At 40.8% G+C, this 15,589-nt stretch overlaps 1 protein-coding gene across 1 annotated transcript in view; it reads right to left on the bottom strand.

The window, feature by feature from the left end:
- Positions 1–15,135, bottom strand: part of Prosap (SH3 and multiple ankyrin repeat domains prosap) — a 309,844-nt gene extending 294,709 nt beyond the window's left edge. Inside the window, exon 1 of the mRNA XM_074111543.1 lies at positions 14,984–15,135. The gene's annotated coding sequence lies outside the window, so the exon portion shown is untranslated. The remainder of the gene's footprint in view (positions 1–14,983) is intronic.
- Positions 15,136–15,589: the final 454 nt, after the last annotated feature.

Here is a 15,589-nt window from a genome sequence, read left to right as displayed (position 1 = left end):
GTAGCACAAAGGTTCCACCCTGGTACGTGATTCAGTTTCTTCGACTGTACCTACTTGCGGGAACATGTTTTTTTTTTATTCGACTGGATGGCAAACGCGCAAGTGGGTCTCCTGATGGTAAGAGATCACCACCGCCCATAAACACCAGGGAGATTGCAGATGCGTTGCCAACCTAGAGGCCTAAGATGGGATAGCTCAAGTGCCAGTAATTTCACCGGCTGTCTTACTCTCCACGCCGAAACGCAACAGTGCAAACACTGCTGATTCACGGCAGACGTGAATTACAAATGTGTATTTACTATGTCCGACTGTGGACGTCCTAAGGCTGATTATGATGATGATGATGATGAGAACTTGACACGTGGGCGCATGCTAAGTGCTTGTTGCTTATAGTAACGCTATTGGAGCGAAACTCGATATGAGCGATATCACAGTAACTGGCCATTGAAGGAAACTGCCATCCGACGCCCGCCGATGCCAGCATTAACGACGCCGCGTAAAGCCAGCTGTTCACACAAAATGTATTACTGATCCTTTTAATATTACAAATGATTATAAGTGTTTGTTGCTCCTTCCCGCCAATTTGTCTAAGTTTTTATGGTTCCGTACCTTAGTCTGCAAAAAAAAAATCATATATGGGGTTCCGTGTTTGCCACTCACTTCACTTTGTTGTCCGTCCGTCTGGCCGTCGTTTCGTCTAGACGCCTTTTTTCAGGAACGCGTGAAAATAACAAGGTGGAATTAAAATAACACTTACTTCAGACATTAGCATTGAAAAAAAAATTGTACGTCAACGTAAACAAAAGATACAGTCAGTAATAAAAAAGGTGTTTTCATACAAATTTCCGGGGAATCAAAACGTAAGTACGTCCTAAAAACTTGAAAATTAGTAATATGGTAACTCTTATAGCACAAGCTAAAGAGAACGTACTTTCTTTCGAACAAAATCTTACAAGAGAAAAATAACTTCTTTTCAAATCTGAGCGAATCACGTTTTGACAGTACATAAAAAGGACGCTCACTCACAAACACGTAAAATAACAATAATCATCATCATCATCATCATCCCAGCCTATATACGTCCCACTGCAGGGCACAGGCCTCCCCTCAGAATGAGAGGGCTTGGGCAGTAGTTCCCACGCGGGCCCAGTGCGGATTGGGAACTTCACACACACCATTGAATTGCTTCGCAGGTTTGTGCAGGTTTCCTCACGATGTTTTCCTTCACCGTAAATTTCAAATGTAATTCCGCACATGAATTTCGAAAAACTCAGAGGTGCGAGCCGGGGTTTGAACCCACGATCCTCTGCTTGAGAGGCCATAGGGCAAACCACTCTGCCACCACGGCTTTTACAGTAACAATAATAATAATACAGTTTTTAAAGTAACAATAATAATAATAATAAAATCTTTATTCAATAAGACAAAATTGCACAAGAGAGGATGTAAACAATTACAAAGAAAAAACTTAGGTGACACATAGCACAATTAAAAGTGGGGTCCTCCAACACCCGATTACGCCACGATTTACGATTTTAAGCCAGCTCTTGCCAGTCTTCAGTCCCGAGATCCAAAAAACAAACGTCAACTAGTCTATGGCAAAAAAAAACTACCTTTGTATGGCAGCCGGTGTTGCTCCGGTGCTCCTAACGACGTGCGATCGCCAATGGATGATTGATGCAAAGGTGAACCATGAATAACCGATGCGTGGACGGTATTATGCGCAAGTGAATGCTTTTTATGTATTTATGTATGTACGTCTACGAGGAAACTCGAGTTTTTATTGGAGAATTTAAGGTGTTTATCTAGGAAAGCCTTGTTATTCGTGGGAGCTATTCCCATGTTTTTTGTACAAGCGATGATGCTCTCGTTTAATTTGAAGTACCTTTCTGTCTTTATACAATACTAGCTATTGCCCGCGACTCCGTCCGCGTAAAATTCGTCTATCGCTATCCCGCGTGAACTAAGAAATTTTCCGGGGTAAAACTATTCTATGTTCTTCCCCGGGATTCAAATTATCTGTGTACCGAATTTTATCTAAATCGGTTCAACGTTTTAGATGCTTAAGGTAACAAACAAACAGACTTACAAACTTTCGCATTTATAATATTAGTGACATAAGATAGTCACTTCCCACTGTCTGTTCGTCTGTATGTACGCTTTGATGTTTTAAAGGACAAAATGGATTTTAATCCGGGTTTCATTATCAGTCAGTCACACAATTCTTCAGTAAAGTTTTATATACATAATACCAACTTAAAACTAGCGGTGCACCCTGTGGCCTCGCGAGTGAATGGGGTCCGCATGTAAATTGGTAGGTACAGTCGAGTTCATAAGCTTGTGAGCAAAAATTTGATCATAAATATCTATATCGAGTTCAGATATTTTGCTCACAACTTTATGAACTAGACTGTACAGCCTAAGCCCTCTCACTGTGAGAGAAAGCCTGTGCCCAGCACTGGGGCATAAACACTGTGTCGTAAAACTAATCCGGAAAATTTCAGTAGATGGTATTTCAGTCGTTGGGCTGCATATCCCTGTCAATCTTTTTTTTTAACTGTGACTGTAAAATAATTCCATTCAATACTCAGTTGATGCTTATACAGTGTACATACGATGTCAAACAAAAGCGAGACTGCTTGATTCTAGTATTTCAATGGAAATGCTTTGCTGATGAAATACCTAAGCTCTATAACAAAGCTTTCTAACAAGTATTGTAACCAGTGGTCTTGTACACTCTACTAAGTACATTTCATAATAAATAAATAAAAAATTACACAAATGTATGAAGGCATTACTATTATAACGAGAAAACTGGTCAGATAAAAAAAACAGTCAAGTGCATGTCGGATCACGCGCGATGTAGGGTTCCGTATTATTATATACCTATGCGACTAATATTCAATAATAAGTTTTGATCTACTGCTTATTACTTTAACTTTGCACTAACTTGTAAAATCGACTTGGTTTTTAAGGTTTTTCTTTCAAATCCTTACTACTATTATAAATGCAAACATAACTCTGTCTGTCTGTATAACCTCTTCACGCTCAAACCACTGAACCGATGTAGATGAAATTTGGTACGGAGATAGTTTTAGATCCTGGAAAATTGCATAATCCCGCGGGACAGCGATAAACGACTGCTTGGCGGAGTCTCAGGCAAAAGCTATTTTGATTTTTTTCCACATTTTTTAAGCCATCGGTTTAACTAGTAGATGGGGAAGACACTTCGCTACAATAAAAATTAGCAATTTCAAGTTTATGCAAACTGATTCCTAAATAGAGAAATAGTCTATAAACCTACATTGATCTTAAAAACCTATCCAACGATACCCCGCACAATACTACAATACGATACAAGACGAGGCAAAAAATCATCCCCACTTTGCATGTATGGCCTCCCATACATACCGTAGTGACAATAATACATTAAAAAAATATTACAGCTTTCTAGCACTAACAGTCTCTAGGACATGGCGAAATTATAAGGGTTCCTGTAAGATTGCGGAACCCTAAAAATGGTATCGCCGTCCAAGCTATTACTATTTAACCCTTTTAATGTCCATTTGTCCCGAGGGCGTCTTTCATAAAGATTAATTTCAACAAGCGAGGTGAGGGTTATGAATACAAAATATGTTGAACAGATTGTTACTTTATGCTCAGGCAGTAAGATACATTTTGCGCTAGCTGCAAGTGCATGCCACTTATTGCTGTAACTTTGTATGCAGTGTTATTACATTAAAATAAAAGGTATTGTAATGGACATAAATGCACTCTGTGCATTGATAAATAGAACATCGTTAATCTGTCGGCGAACATAGTGTAAAATAATCTAAGTACTTGTTAAAAAAATATATTTTTAACACAAGCTTTTTTGCTGACTGTACCTATTTACATTTTTATCGAACCTAGACATGTATATTAAATTTCAAGTCAATCCGACAACTGGAAGTGCATCAAAATTACTTACTTAAAGGGGGCCATAGTACATTTTGTCTTGAGGGCGTTAAATAACAAATTACGAACAAGATTCCATTACGAGTAGAAGCCCAAAGTCGAAGACTAAGTCGACTTCGTAATTCCAGTACCCACCGCCCGTGTCAGGTACAATGTTTTGCATCACATTTGTGAGTATATACCTATTTACGACTAGAAGAAGTCATCGTTTTCCGTTTCAATGTAAAAAACAAGTCGATTATTAATGATATAAATAAAGCTATTGAATAGAATTTCTTAAATCAACAAATCATGTCAAAAATAGGTAGATATCAATATTTTTAAAAATATAAATCTAAACTTCATCGCATCGCACAATAAATCGAAAAATATCGACTTGAGCGCAGCCACGATCCGATTAATCGAATGAACACGATACTTTCCTGCATCGTCGATCAACGCACCCTGTAATTTCGATAGCAATTGACCGATACAAAGATTTAACCTAACTTGAACCTGAATTATTTTTACAATCTTTACGGCTTTATTCTGTAGGCATAGAGCTCATTTCGTAACTTCAATGGAATGTCTATGGCGGAGAAAAAAAAGAAGTCGTGTTTTCTCCTTATAGCACGTCAGTGTTTCATCCATCCATCGTTTAGATACGCAGTGTAGGGCGTCCTGAGGCACGGTGGACGGACGACCTTAAGAGGGTCGCTGCCGCTGGCGGCGGATGGCTGCGATGCGAGGGGCTAAAGACAGTGTTGTGGCGCGCCATGGAACAGGCCTATGTCCAGCAGTGGACTGCTGTAGGCTGATGATGATGGATCGTTTAGATATAAGTAGGGTAGGGTAGTGGGAGGATCGTAAAATCCGCCAGATCACTAAATCCCTAGGCATATCGTGAAATGGCGCCATATCTAAAGTTGGCCAGGCATACCATGATGTGCCTGAGAAACAATACGGCAGATCGATTAGCGCAACCCATTCGTCGATATTCCTAGCTCTATACCGGGCACATCATAATATGCCGAGAAAGAGAAAAATTTAGGTACCATCAGCCAAATATGTGGTCTACCACCCCTACCACCCTAAAGTTGATAATCGTTTGCATCTCATAAAACAATAATGCCAATAGACGTGTCTGTCAACTTGAAAGTTCGACTTTAGCGACATATTCATTTGATAGGTACTTGTTTAAAAATTGATAGACCAATTTGGCTGATGGTACGACGAGCGAAACGAGGAGTGGTTAGTATGAATTGTGACCACAACGCACGAGCCGAGCGAGCGAAGCGAGCGTGCCGCGGCAGCGGCCGGCGAAGTGCCAGAACTGATATGGCGGCGTTTCACGATATGCCTAGGAATTACATGATCTGCCTAAACGTCACTAGGCAAATCGTTAAACGGTGAGTTTTGAACGATACGGCGGAGGTGCCTTAGCCAATTCATGAAATGGCGCCATTTCACGATATGCCTAGGAATTTCGTGATCTAGCGGATTTTACGATCGGCCGCCGACAGATATACCGGATGGGCTCTTTAATAAGAGCAAATAATTAAAACATAGATCGTACTCGTCAAACTAAACGATACGACGAATGACATTAGTTCAGCGACTTTTGCCTAAATGCTTTACGTGACGTCAGTGGTGACAAGTAGGTAGGTATGGCAGAGCTTGTGCACTAACTCTGAAAAGAGATATTCGAAAACATACCTAACTCACGCTTTACCCACTCTCCGAGTTGTCTAACGAAAAGTGCACTCTACGCCACTGAGGGAATTGTATTAAATAAATTATTAGGTCGTGCATTATTGTCGCTCATTTCGGGTCCACCAACCGCACCTAAAAAAATTAATAAAAAAAATACGTAAATGATGCGGCTTGTTTGCTAAATAAACTTTCGATCGTTTAAATCATAAAACGAATAAAGTCTTTGGTTGTCTTCAATGGGTGTACGATACCAAAGATAATTATGGGTCCAAAATTTCATCAGATAAACGCTGGATGATAAATGGCACGGGGCCACATCGGCCCGCTAATATCATGTTTCTTTTAATTTGTTATTAATCGTTGAGCACTCGTTAAATCGAAAACATTCAACATTTACTCGTGGCCCTATTGAAGTTTTTTTCTGTACAAAGCTTTTTTATTGCCAGGATTAAAATACACCCGATGAAGCCGTGGTGGCCTGGTAGTTTGACCTATGGCCTCTCAAGCAGAGGGTCGTGGGTTCAAATACGGACTCACACCTCTGAGTTTTTCGAAATTTATGTGCGAAATTACATTTAAGGTGAAGAAAAACGTGAGGAAATCTGCGAGTTGTGCAGCGAGGCAATTCAATGGTGTGTGTGAAGTTCCCAATACGCACTGGGCCCGGGTAAGAGAATAAACACTCGTATTATTCATACAATAGTCTGCCCCGACCGGGGGTCGAACCCGGGACCTCAAGCTTCATAGCCAAGTTTTTAAAATCACTGAGTTAGCTGCCGGCATCGAGTCTGTTGGAAGCCTAAAAACCTCCAGTGTGAAGTCCATTTATTACGTCGGGGAATCCGTCGCTCAGGATTAAAACGGGGCCAAGTTCGGATTAGCCGGAAAGATGACTTGGCTTTATTACTTCACGGCTATTTTTGGATTTTATAAATGAAAATTGAACAAGCCATTGTTTGATTGATGGCTTTTCGGTGGAGTTGACACAGAATGTCACAGGCATGCGTAGTGCCAGGGGAATTAAAGTGAATTTCACACACAGCTACATGAAGAACTGGTTGCATAAAAGGACAATGAACGAAATGAAACAGTGCATGTCAAAATCCTGCTGTCATTACATGACATGTACTTGTGTACGTGACCTCAACTCTGGTGGCTACCAAAAAATGTGCGAGAAAGGGGAAGTGGACTGTATGAAAATTTGCGAAAAGCGACGAGAGGAAAGCAGGGATGGTTAAGGAATGGGTCGGAAGCAAAATATTGCGTCTCGCGACAAAATAATAAAATAAAATAAGGAAAGCACGCGAAAGAATGGCTACTGCCCAAAGCTCTCACCTGAGAACTCCTCGCCTGCTGTGGGGCAGGATCTTAGGGCGTCGGAAACGGGCACCGTTGGCTCGAAGTCTTCAGCTCCTCCGGAATTACTGTCAACTCTTATCTGTGGTGTCGCACTTAGCCTTCAGATCAGAGCAGGGTGTGCAAGGAGTCTTCGGCAGCAGCACTGAGCTTACGTTAAATTTAAATTACAGTCGAAGGAAAGCTGGAAAAGTTCGGGCAGCGTAACGGCTGCTCACAATTCAAATTCTTAGTTGATATTACAAATACGAAAAAATAAAGAATAATAAAGAATATATACTGATTCAGCCAGTATTGCCACTATCCGCTTCTCAACAGTAAGCAAGTATTTAGCTTACGCCGTCAGTCGCCGTCTCACAGGCAAATATTCGTATCCCTTTGTTTATAATCCATAATTTCATTTATACTCATTTCATTTGTCATAATTTCGTTTAAACTAAAAAAACCATGCAGTTTTCAAAGTACCTATTATAGAATGCAAGTAAATTAGGTTAGTTTGTAACAATTTACAAAAAAAAAGCCACTTCAGAAATAGATCACTTTTAGGGTTCTGTCCCAAAATTGAGCATTTCCCACAGGATAAGAAACTATCTAAGTTAGTGATAACTGCATAAATCGGTTCTAAAATCGATAAAATAGTGATGTAAATCTTACAGATACAGATTGATAAAGAAAAGAATGAAAGAAAGATTGATGTTACATTAAATAAAGTAACCCCGCGAAACCTTATTAACACTACACCAGCCAATGTAACAAGTAAGCTCCTCAAGATTCCTCTCACATACACACGGAATCCCTTACCCAATGCAGCTATAACATTGCGACCTTAAGACTACCCCGCACATAGCTACCTAGAACAAAGGTTAACGAACAGGCAGGGGTGGCACGACGCATGCGTCCTTGTCGTTTTCTACTACCAGTGTAGAAGGATGTATGTGCAGTTATACCTGTAAGCACATACGGCGTTTTAATTTTCACGGCAATGTTTTCATATTCGTAAGCCACTACGCCGTTTTTGTCATGTTTTGTTCCCTCTCGCTTGTTTTGGCTTGTACCGCGGGTTTTTGTAAGTGATAGGGGTAGTGCATTATTGATGTTTCTTGAATTCCAAGAGGATAATCGTTGGATGAAACGACGGCTGAATTTTTGATGCCTTTTTATTATATCGTGGGAACCGTGACTATTCAAAATATAGTTTAGGTATTATAAATTGCATGTCTGTTCAGATTAAATTCGTTAGCCCTGGCAAACACGGACTATTAGTTTAATTTGAATGTTCGTTTTTAAGTTACCTACCTCTAATACTCATCCCTTTTTTTAAATAATAAAACGGACCTCAAAACACTTCCCGAAACCTAGTCGGCACTTTCAAAGACTAACGTTATTATGATGAGTTTTTTTTTAACAAACCGAGTCACGCATCCCGCCTAATCATGGGCTACCCGTGGGCTACACAGTACACGTACACAAAAGGGCACATATTTTATTATACAGTGTGTAACCGGCAGCCAGGCTTTTTTTAAAGGAGGTTACAGTATTTCTGTAACTTAACCATGAAATTAATTTGATTAATAAACTAAAATTTAGACTTTGTTAACTTTCAAAACAAAATTATAATTGCCAGCAATGCACAGGAAAGTAAATTGACAAGTAAGTGTTAAATGACAGCCGACAGATACACTGATATTGAATGATACTGATGAAGATAATAATGGTCATAGTTAAGTCTTACTTTAATCTTAGGAACGCATTCTACGCTTTGCGACGATGTAGCGAGTTTACACATGAAATGTCTTAGGAAAAAGCCGTAATTTTTACACTTACGCCTTTGTTCCACGGGAGGTATAAGTCGACCGATACTGTTTTGTTTTGTTTGGGATTTAGGACTACTGGGTAATGGGAAGATGAGTCTATTTAAATGCTGCCCCGAGGCTTAATACATCAAAGAACGCCTAAAACCGGAGCGTTGGCGTTTAATGTGTTTTGTTTATGTATTTTTCATGTTATTTAAATGGAAACATAGGATGTTGCGACTTTTATTCAATAAGATTTTCGGTAGAATTTATTTGTAATGAGTAATGAGACACCAAACCTATTAACCAAACAAAATGATGAAACAATGTGTCCCTTCTTTGGGCTCGAGTAAATTAAATACCCTCCATGGAACCAACTGACTAAATTCATCTAGGTAAAAGAAACGTTGAAAGTAAGATAATTTCACTTTTTTTGTTTAAAACAACTGCCGCAAATGAGTGATGACAAAAAACTCATTTGGAAATATCTTTTACTTTGTCTTCCGACATATTGTCATAGAGTCCGCTTGAACATTGACGTAACTAATATTACTTAAGCTACTATATAACAACAAGACGTCGAGTTCTTTCTTAAAAAGATTCTTCTGAATCGCTATCACCATCTTACATACTAATGCTGTCGCTAATCAAACAGTGCTTGCAATCTTGTGTTTGTGTCCCTCTATGGAGGGCTTACCCGCGATCCAACTTATTTTAAAACTTGCCAAAACGATTTCCTTGAATAGCATTCAGGTTTTCGGGGTCTTTTTATCGACGCACAAACATCACTGCCCTACTTCAATGTGTCACTAGAAGGATCTTACAACAAGTATACCTAACTTCAAGGGCCTAGAAGCTGTATTACTTGGTTACATACGTATACCGACGGGTGTAATCGGCTTGAGCCGGGCTTGAACTTGACCGGACTTGGTCCCGTGTAAAGTCTATAAACTGCCTCCTACACGCCGCGGCGCTGTTCGTGTGCACGAAGCTTTAAAGCAATAAAGTAGCCAACTATTTACACCACAAATCGAGTGACATACATTTTGTGAGTTGACAAAACGCTATCCTCCCGTAAAATTTGTATGAGAATAGCGTGTGAGTGATGACTTGTATTTGTCAACTCAATCGACTATCTATTTATTTCAAAATGTTAGTCAATTCATGTCGAAAAGTTCTCGAATTTAGACTGCGGATCGGTAGACAAGGGCGTACACCATTGAGATGGACGGATGACCTGATTACAGCCGTGGGTTCAGTGGATGGCCGCTTCCAACCGAAGCAACTGGAGGTATATCGAGGTGGCCTATGTCCAACAGTAGACGTTCTACGGCTGGTAAGATGATAAAAGTCCGACCTCGTCATTTCAAAGGGCAATGTCTCAAAAAGGGCTTAACCGATTTTAAAACTTTCAATTGAATGAAACCGCACTAAAATTGGTTCATCAGTTTGGGAGCCATGATACCACAGACAGACAACACACAAACTTATAACACTCCTGTTTTTGCAGGTTAAAAAACTTAGAAGTGTCCTTTTTCCATATGACGACAGTTTAAGTAAAAATAAAGCAGAAATTATATCCAATACTCCAAGGAACACCTAATGAAAATAACGTAGTACGAGTACATTTACCAAACGGATTTAATTCCCGAGTGAGCAAGGTAAACTAACTGTGGGAAACTCAAATATATGACCAGTAATCTCTACTATTCGGTCGGCGCTATTGCTTGTTTTTACCCGACAGCCCGAAGGAAAGTTGTGTTTTTCGAGCATTTGTATGTTTAGATAACAAGGCTGTGGTGTTAACAAGATTCGTCAATAGTCTTGGACTGACCTGAGTTCAACGATTAACTCCACTCAGGGAAGTCTGTTAATAGTGGAATTTAATCGCCTTCGGCTGATAATATACAATACGCAAAATGTACACTACACGCATAATGTGCAAAGAGTTAAAATGTACATACGCAAAATCTACATCATGACAAACGTACAGTACACGAAATGTACAGTACGCAAAATGTACTTACGCTGAAAGCACATACTTAACGCAAAATGTGTAAAAAGAAAAATACACATTTCCCGAATTGTTCAATGCAAAATGCACAATCCGCAAAATGTGATAAAAGCAAAATGCTCAATCGTCAATCGTACAAAACGTTAAATGTACAAGTACAAGTGTACAGTACTTAAGCAGGGTGGTTTACCAAAACCCCGACGCAAGAAGCGGGTATGTTTGTCACTACAAGGTTCAAGTATGTACATTTTGCGTATTGTTATTTTTCCGTAATGTACAATTTGCGTTTTGATCATTCTACCTTTGCACATTTTGCCACTACCACGTGGATTACATTTTGCATATTGTACAATTATCATATGTACATTTAATTGTTTGTACAATCTGCATACTGCACATTTGTCATGATGTACATTTATCATGATGTCATTTATCATGATTCGTATGTACATTTTTATGTTTGCACATTTTGCGTGTAGTGTACATTTTGCGTATTGTATATTATTAGCCGAAGACATTTAATCCACTATCAGTACTTAAACAAAACTTTAAATATTTGTTTACTTCTGATGCGTGCATTGTGCGTGGAGGGCTGGCGCGATGCTGCACTTTAAGACCAAACTAGCATCAATTAAACCATTGCTAGCCAATGGACTTACTTGTTGTACGTACCCCGTATAACGACATACCTTTAAACTCTTTTAATCATGCATAAAGTCGGGAAAGTTTTGAATTTCTCATAATCTCAATTATTTATGAAGTATACCTACAGTAAATAACGTGACACTCATTTCTCAACTCAACACAAAAAAAATTGGGCCTAAGCTTTGTGGAATACGAAAAAACATACCCGAATCGTCAACAAGACCTCCATTGTGAACGCCCTTAATAAGTATTGTACCTACACTACAAGAAACCTCTTCACTTTCTAAGGAACGTGAAGTGGGCATCATGGCAAGAAGATTACTCGTTACATGCGAAGGGAATTACCGTACCTTATAGCAGGGGATTAATATCGCACTCCCACGCATGCCGCGGAATGCTGCAGAAACTGATGGTTTATGGGCAAGGCAACAGCGCACTATGGTCATTCTCGTTTAACACAGGGTGGAACCTTTGTGCTACTAATGCAGTAGTGAAATAACACTGGTAAACTCACGTCTTTAATCTAGTTTAGCTCGCCATGCTTCGGACTAATTCGTATACTATTGACATCCCATATATCCATACATTTGCCAAAGAGATCGTAGCGAAATTGATTATGAAAAGGTTCCACGCAGATATTCTGGTACTCCGCTTTCCTCGATGTAAGTTATCATAGATAATTATCTTTAGTGACTCAGCGAGGCAATGCGAAAATAATTTTTTCTCACCTCTCCTTCAGAAAAGAAACTTTTCCTCCCTGACGAGAGGGAGCAGTGCGACTTTTCTGTTCAAGGCTTTCCTAAGCGATTTATTCCAAATGTAATTTTTTTATGTTGATAATTAAAAAACCACGCCATTGTCTGTGCTGGTTGATCTTTGGTTATATTTAGATTTTAAGTTCAAGTTTCTTAATGCTCAGTGTTGTATGAGCCACTCGGGAGCAAAATTATTTTCATCTTGGGCGTTAACACTTGAATCCCTCATTACGCTCAGGATTCTAATTTAGAATCCCTCGCTACGCTCAGGATTCTATTGTAGAATCCTTCGCTACATTCTGGATTCAATATACCGCCCTAGCCGTAAATACACCATTTTGCTCCCTTGTGACACAAATAACTATTATTTAGTACATTTGGTCCTGGATTGCATCCGCTCGGGTTCCCACTACCGCTCGCAGTAAGTGTAGACATACACACCATCTTTGTCATGTCAGTGACGTCACAAAAACGGTTATCGGTATGGTAAATGTGACAGCCCGGCGGGAACCGAGTTGGTGGTCGGCAACATTACTAGCATCAAACTTTATGTTTCACGTAAAAGTGAAATTAATTGTTATTGCTTACAATGAAAGTCAAAAATTCGTGTGAATCGAATCGAGACTACGCGGTTTTATGTGAATCCGATCACGGAGGCTTTAAAGTAGACGCCAGCTAGCAGCGGACCGTACAGCGGCGCGGCAAGCGTTTTTCCCATTCATTGCGTGCCAGAGGACAAGCTAGAAACACACTGACGCCGGAGAAGGAGCGGTCCGGCGCGGCGCGGAGACGGTGCCGGTTGTAATATTCGGGCTTACGTGAAAGAGGGCACACAGAATACCAGGCCACGCTTATTTCCCGCGTGGTATTCTGTGTGCCCTCTTTCATGTTAGCTCGAATATTACAAGCGGTAACGCCTCCGCGCCGCGCCGCACCGCCCCTCCAACGCTCGCTGTGTCAAACTTTATTATACAGCACACTCGGAATCACAATCGTTATCACCACTTCTTTCTTTCACACGTTATAAGACGGGGGTAGAAAAAGACAGTGAATGCGGTCGCGAAGGTCAGTGCGTTAGACAATACGGTCTCGCGCGAGCGTCTCAACCAACGCAGCCCGTGTGGCGCGGGTCTCGGCCGCACATTGAACAGAGAAAACGCTCTCCGCGCCGCTGCCCGCCCCGCTACTCGCTGGCATCCAGTACGTGGCCTTATACTCGTAAAATAAATTCCGACTAATTATATATTAGATTCGCTTTTATAAAGCTTGCGCGTAAAATCACGAGCAGCTTCCACAAATCTAATATCTACACATGTCATCGGTGGGCGTGAAGCCTCCTCTCGGAATGAGAGTTCTTGGACTGTAGTTCTCACGCGGGCTCAGTTCGGATTGGTATCTTCACACATCATTGAATTTGCTTCACAAGATTGTACAGTTATCCTCACAATGTCATCCTTCTACGCAAAGTTCGTAGTAAATTACGTAATTTCGCATATGTACCAGCCCGGCTTGGAACCCACGATACTCTGCTTGAGAGGCCGTAGACTGAACCACTAGGCTACTACGGCTCGTTTTTCTAGGATCTATTATAGTCAAAATAAACTAGAGTTTAAACAGCGTTTCCACCAATAATTTGCGAGGATGTGTTGCAAGGGATGTGTTTTTTATTAGCCAATAGAAACGCTTCATTTCCACATCCTCGCACAGCACATCTCTGGTGGAAACAGCTGAGCGGAGCGAGGCGAGGTAAATCACGCGTTTCTATTGGTAATGAAAAACATATTCCTTGCCACACATCCTTGCACATTATTGGTGGAAACCCTGCTTCATGACAGGGTTAGTATGTTGGAAATCTGCAATGACAAGGCAAGGGCAACGATCAGATGACCAGAGGCCGTATTGCTTAACGTTCTGGCGCTCGCGATTGCAATCAAATGACAGTTTTTGTATGCGGAATCTGTCATTTGATTGCGATCGCGAGCGTCAGAAACGTTAGACAATACGGCCTCAGAGATCTAATTGTCTAACGCACTAGCGGTCGTGATCGCATTTACCCGTCTCTTTCTACCCTCATCCTATACCGTTTGACAGAAAGAAGTGGAAGAAGATTCCCGTGAACCGTGGCCCCAGATTCCAAAACTTCATACAACTTCGCCTTTCATTACGACTTTAGTTCGATTTTGATGGTTTTTCAACTGTTCTAAGTTAGGTTATTCCATATCTACTAACCCTTACTTAGTTTATAAGTACGCAATTGTATTTCTAACACAATGTGACTTATTTTTGAAAAAAATAATTGAATTGAAATGAATTCGCAAACACCACCTCATCGTGTCGTAAATAGAATAAAAGATGACCTAACTGATATAAAACTGCAGAATTAGCCGGTTTAGCTATGTAGAACGTGGCTTTAATCCGAGTTTTAACTGAAGCCGTAGAAGATTATCTAGGATTAAATATGGTAATGCGTAATCAATTATATACCCTAAAAGATCTGCCTTCTGTATGGCCACAGGCAGCGACATTCTGCCTAAAATTGCAGTAGCAGCACATGACACTGTAGCAGCCACATTATAAAAGCGTAAAGGCTTCACTTGAACCCAAATATATCTTATCCGCATATCTGTTTACGTGGGATCGTCTCTTTTGGCTTAGTTTTCACTCCAGCCAGGCCAACAATACACCGCTGAAGTACTCAAAACGTCAATATTTTGATTGTGTATCGAGCGCTTGCAAGCTAATAGGATTGTCAAGGGATATAGGTTACTTACCTTATTCCGTTGCCAGTGTTATCACCTCACGCACAATCCAAGCGGCACATCCGATAAACACCACATATGATCACAAGCACTAGTAAACAGGGTTGTACGCGAGGAACGCTCGGTCGGTCGCGGCTCGCTCTCGCGACTGCCCGGTATCGAGCGGCCGCCCGCTATTCCCCGCGCCGCTCTAAACCAATTTATAATACATACGGAGACGCAGCATCCCTTGTTACACCCACACTCCAACCCCAACCCTAAAGCAGTAAAACACGGGTGCTTTTCGAGCGGCAAACGGTTGCCGCAGAGGCAAAAACGTCGCCAGTTCTTGCAACGGAGGGTGCGAAGTGCGTAGGTCTTGCGATTCATAATTGAAATCAACGTAAAACGCCGACTTTGGGTCGGAACTTGGAATATTTATGCGGAGTGCCGTGTAAAGCGGTTGTCGAATGAATGTCATGTTAGCCACAGCTTCCAGGTAGGCAGTACCGCAAAGTCGCGTAAACAATATTTGAAAGAGTGGGGTAGTTTAAGAGTAAGAATCTGGCAGTCGGCGTGCGATACAGTGTCGGTGCAATCTGGAAACGTTTGCACTAAGCTATCATCGCTACGCATGTT

The sequence above is a fragment of the Choristoneura fumiferana genome, chromosome 2 (genome assembly GCF_025370935.1).
Source record: "Choristoneura fumiferana chromosome 2, NRCan_CFum_1, whole genome shotgun sequence".
NCBI classification, from domain to species: Eukaryota; Metazoa; Arthropoda; class Insecta; order Lepidoptera; family Tortricidae; genus Choristoneura; species Choristoneura fumiferana.
Note: the sequence above shows the minus strand (reverse complement) of the source record. Positions and strands in the feature narration are given on the sequence as shown.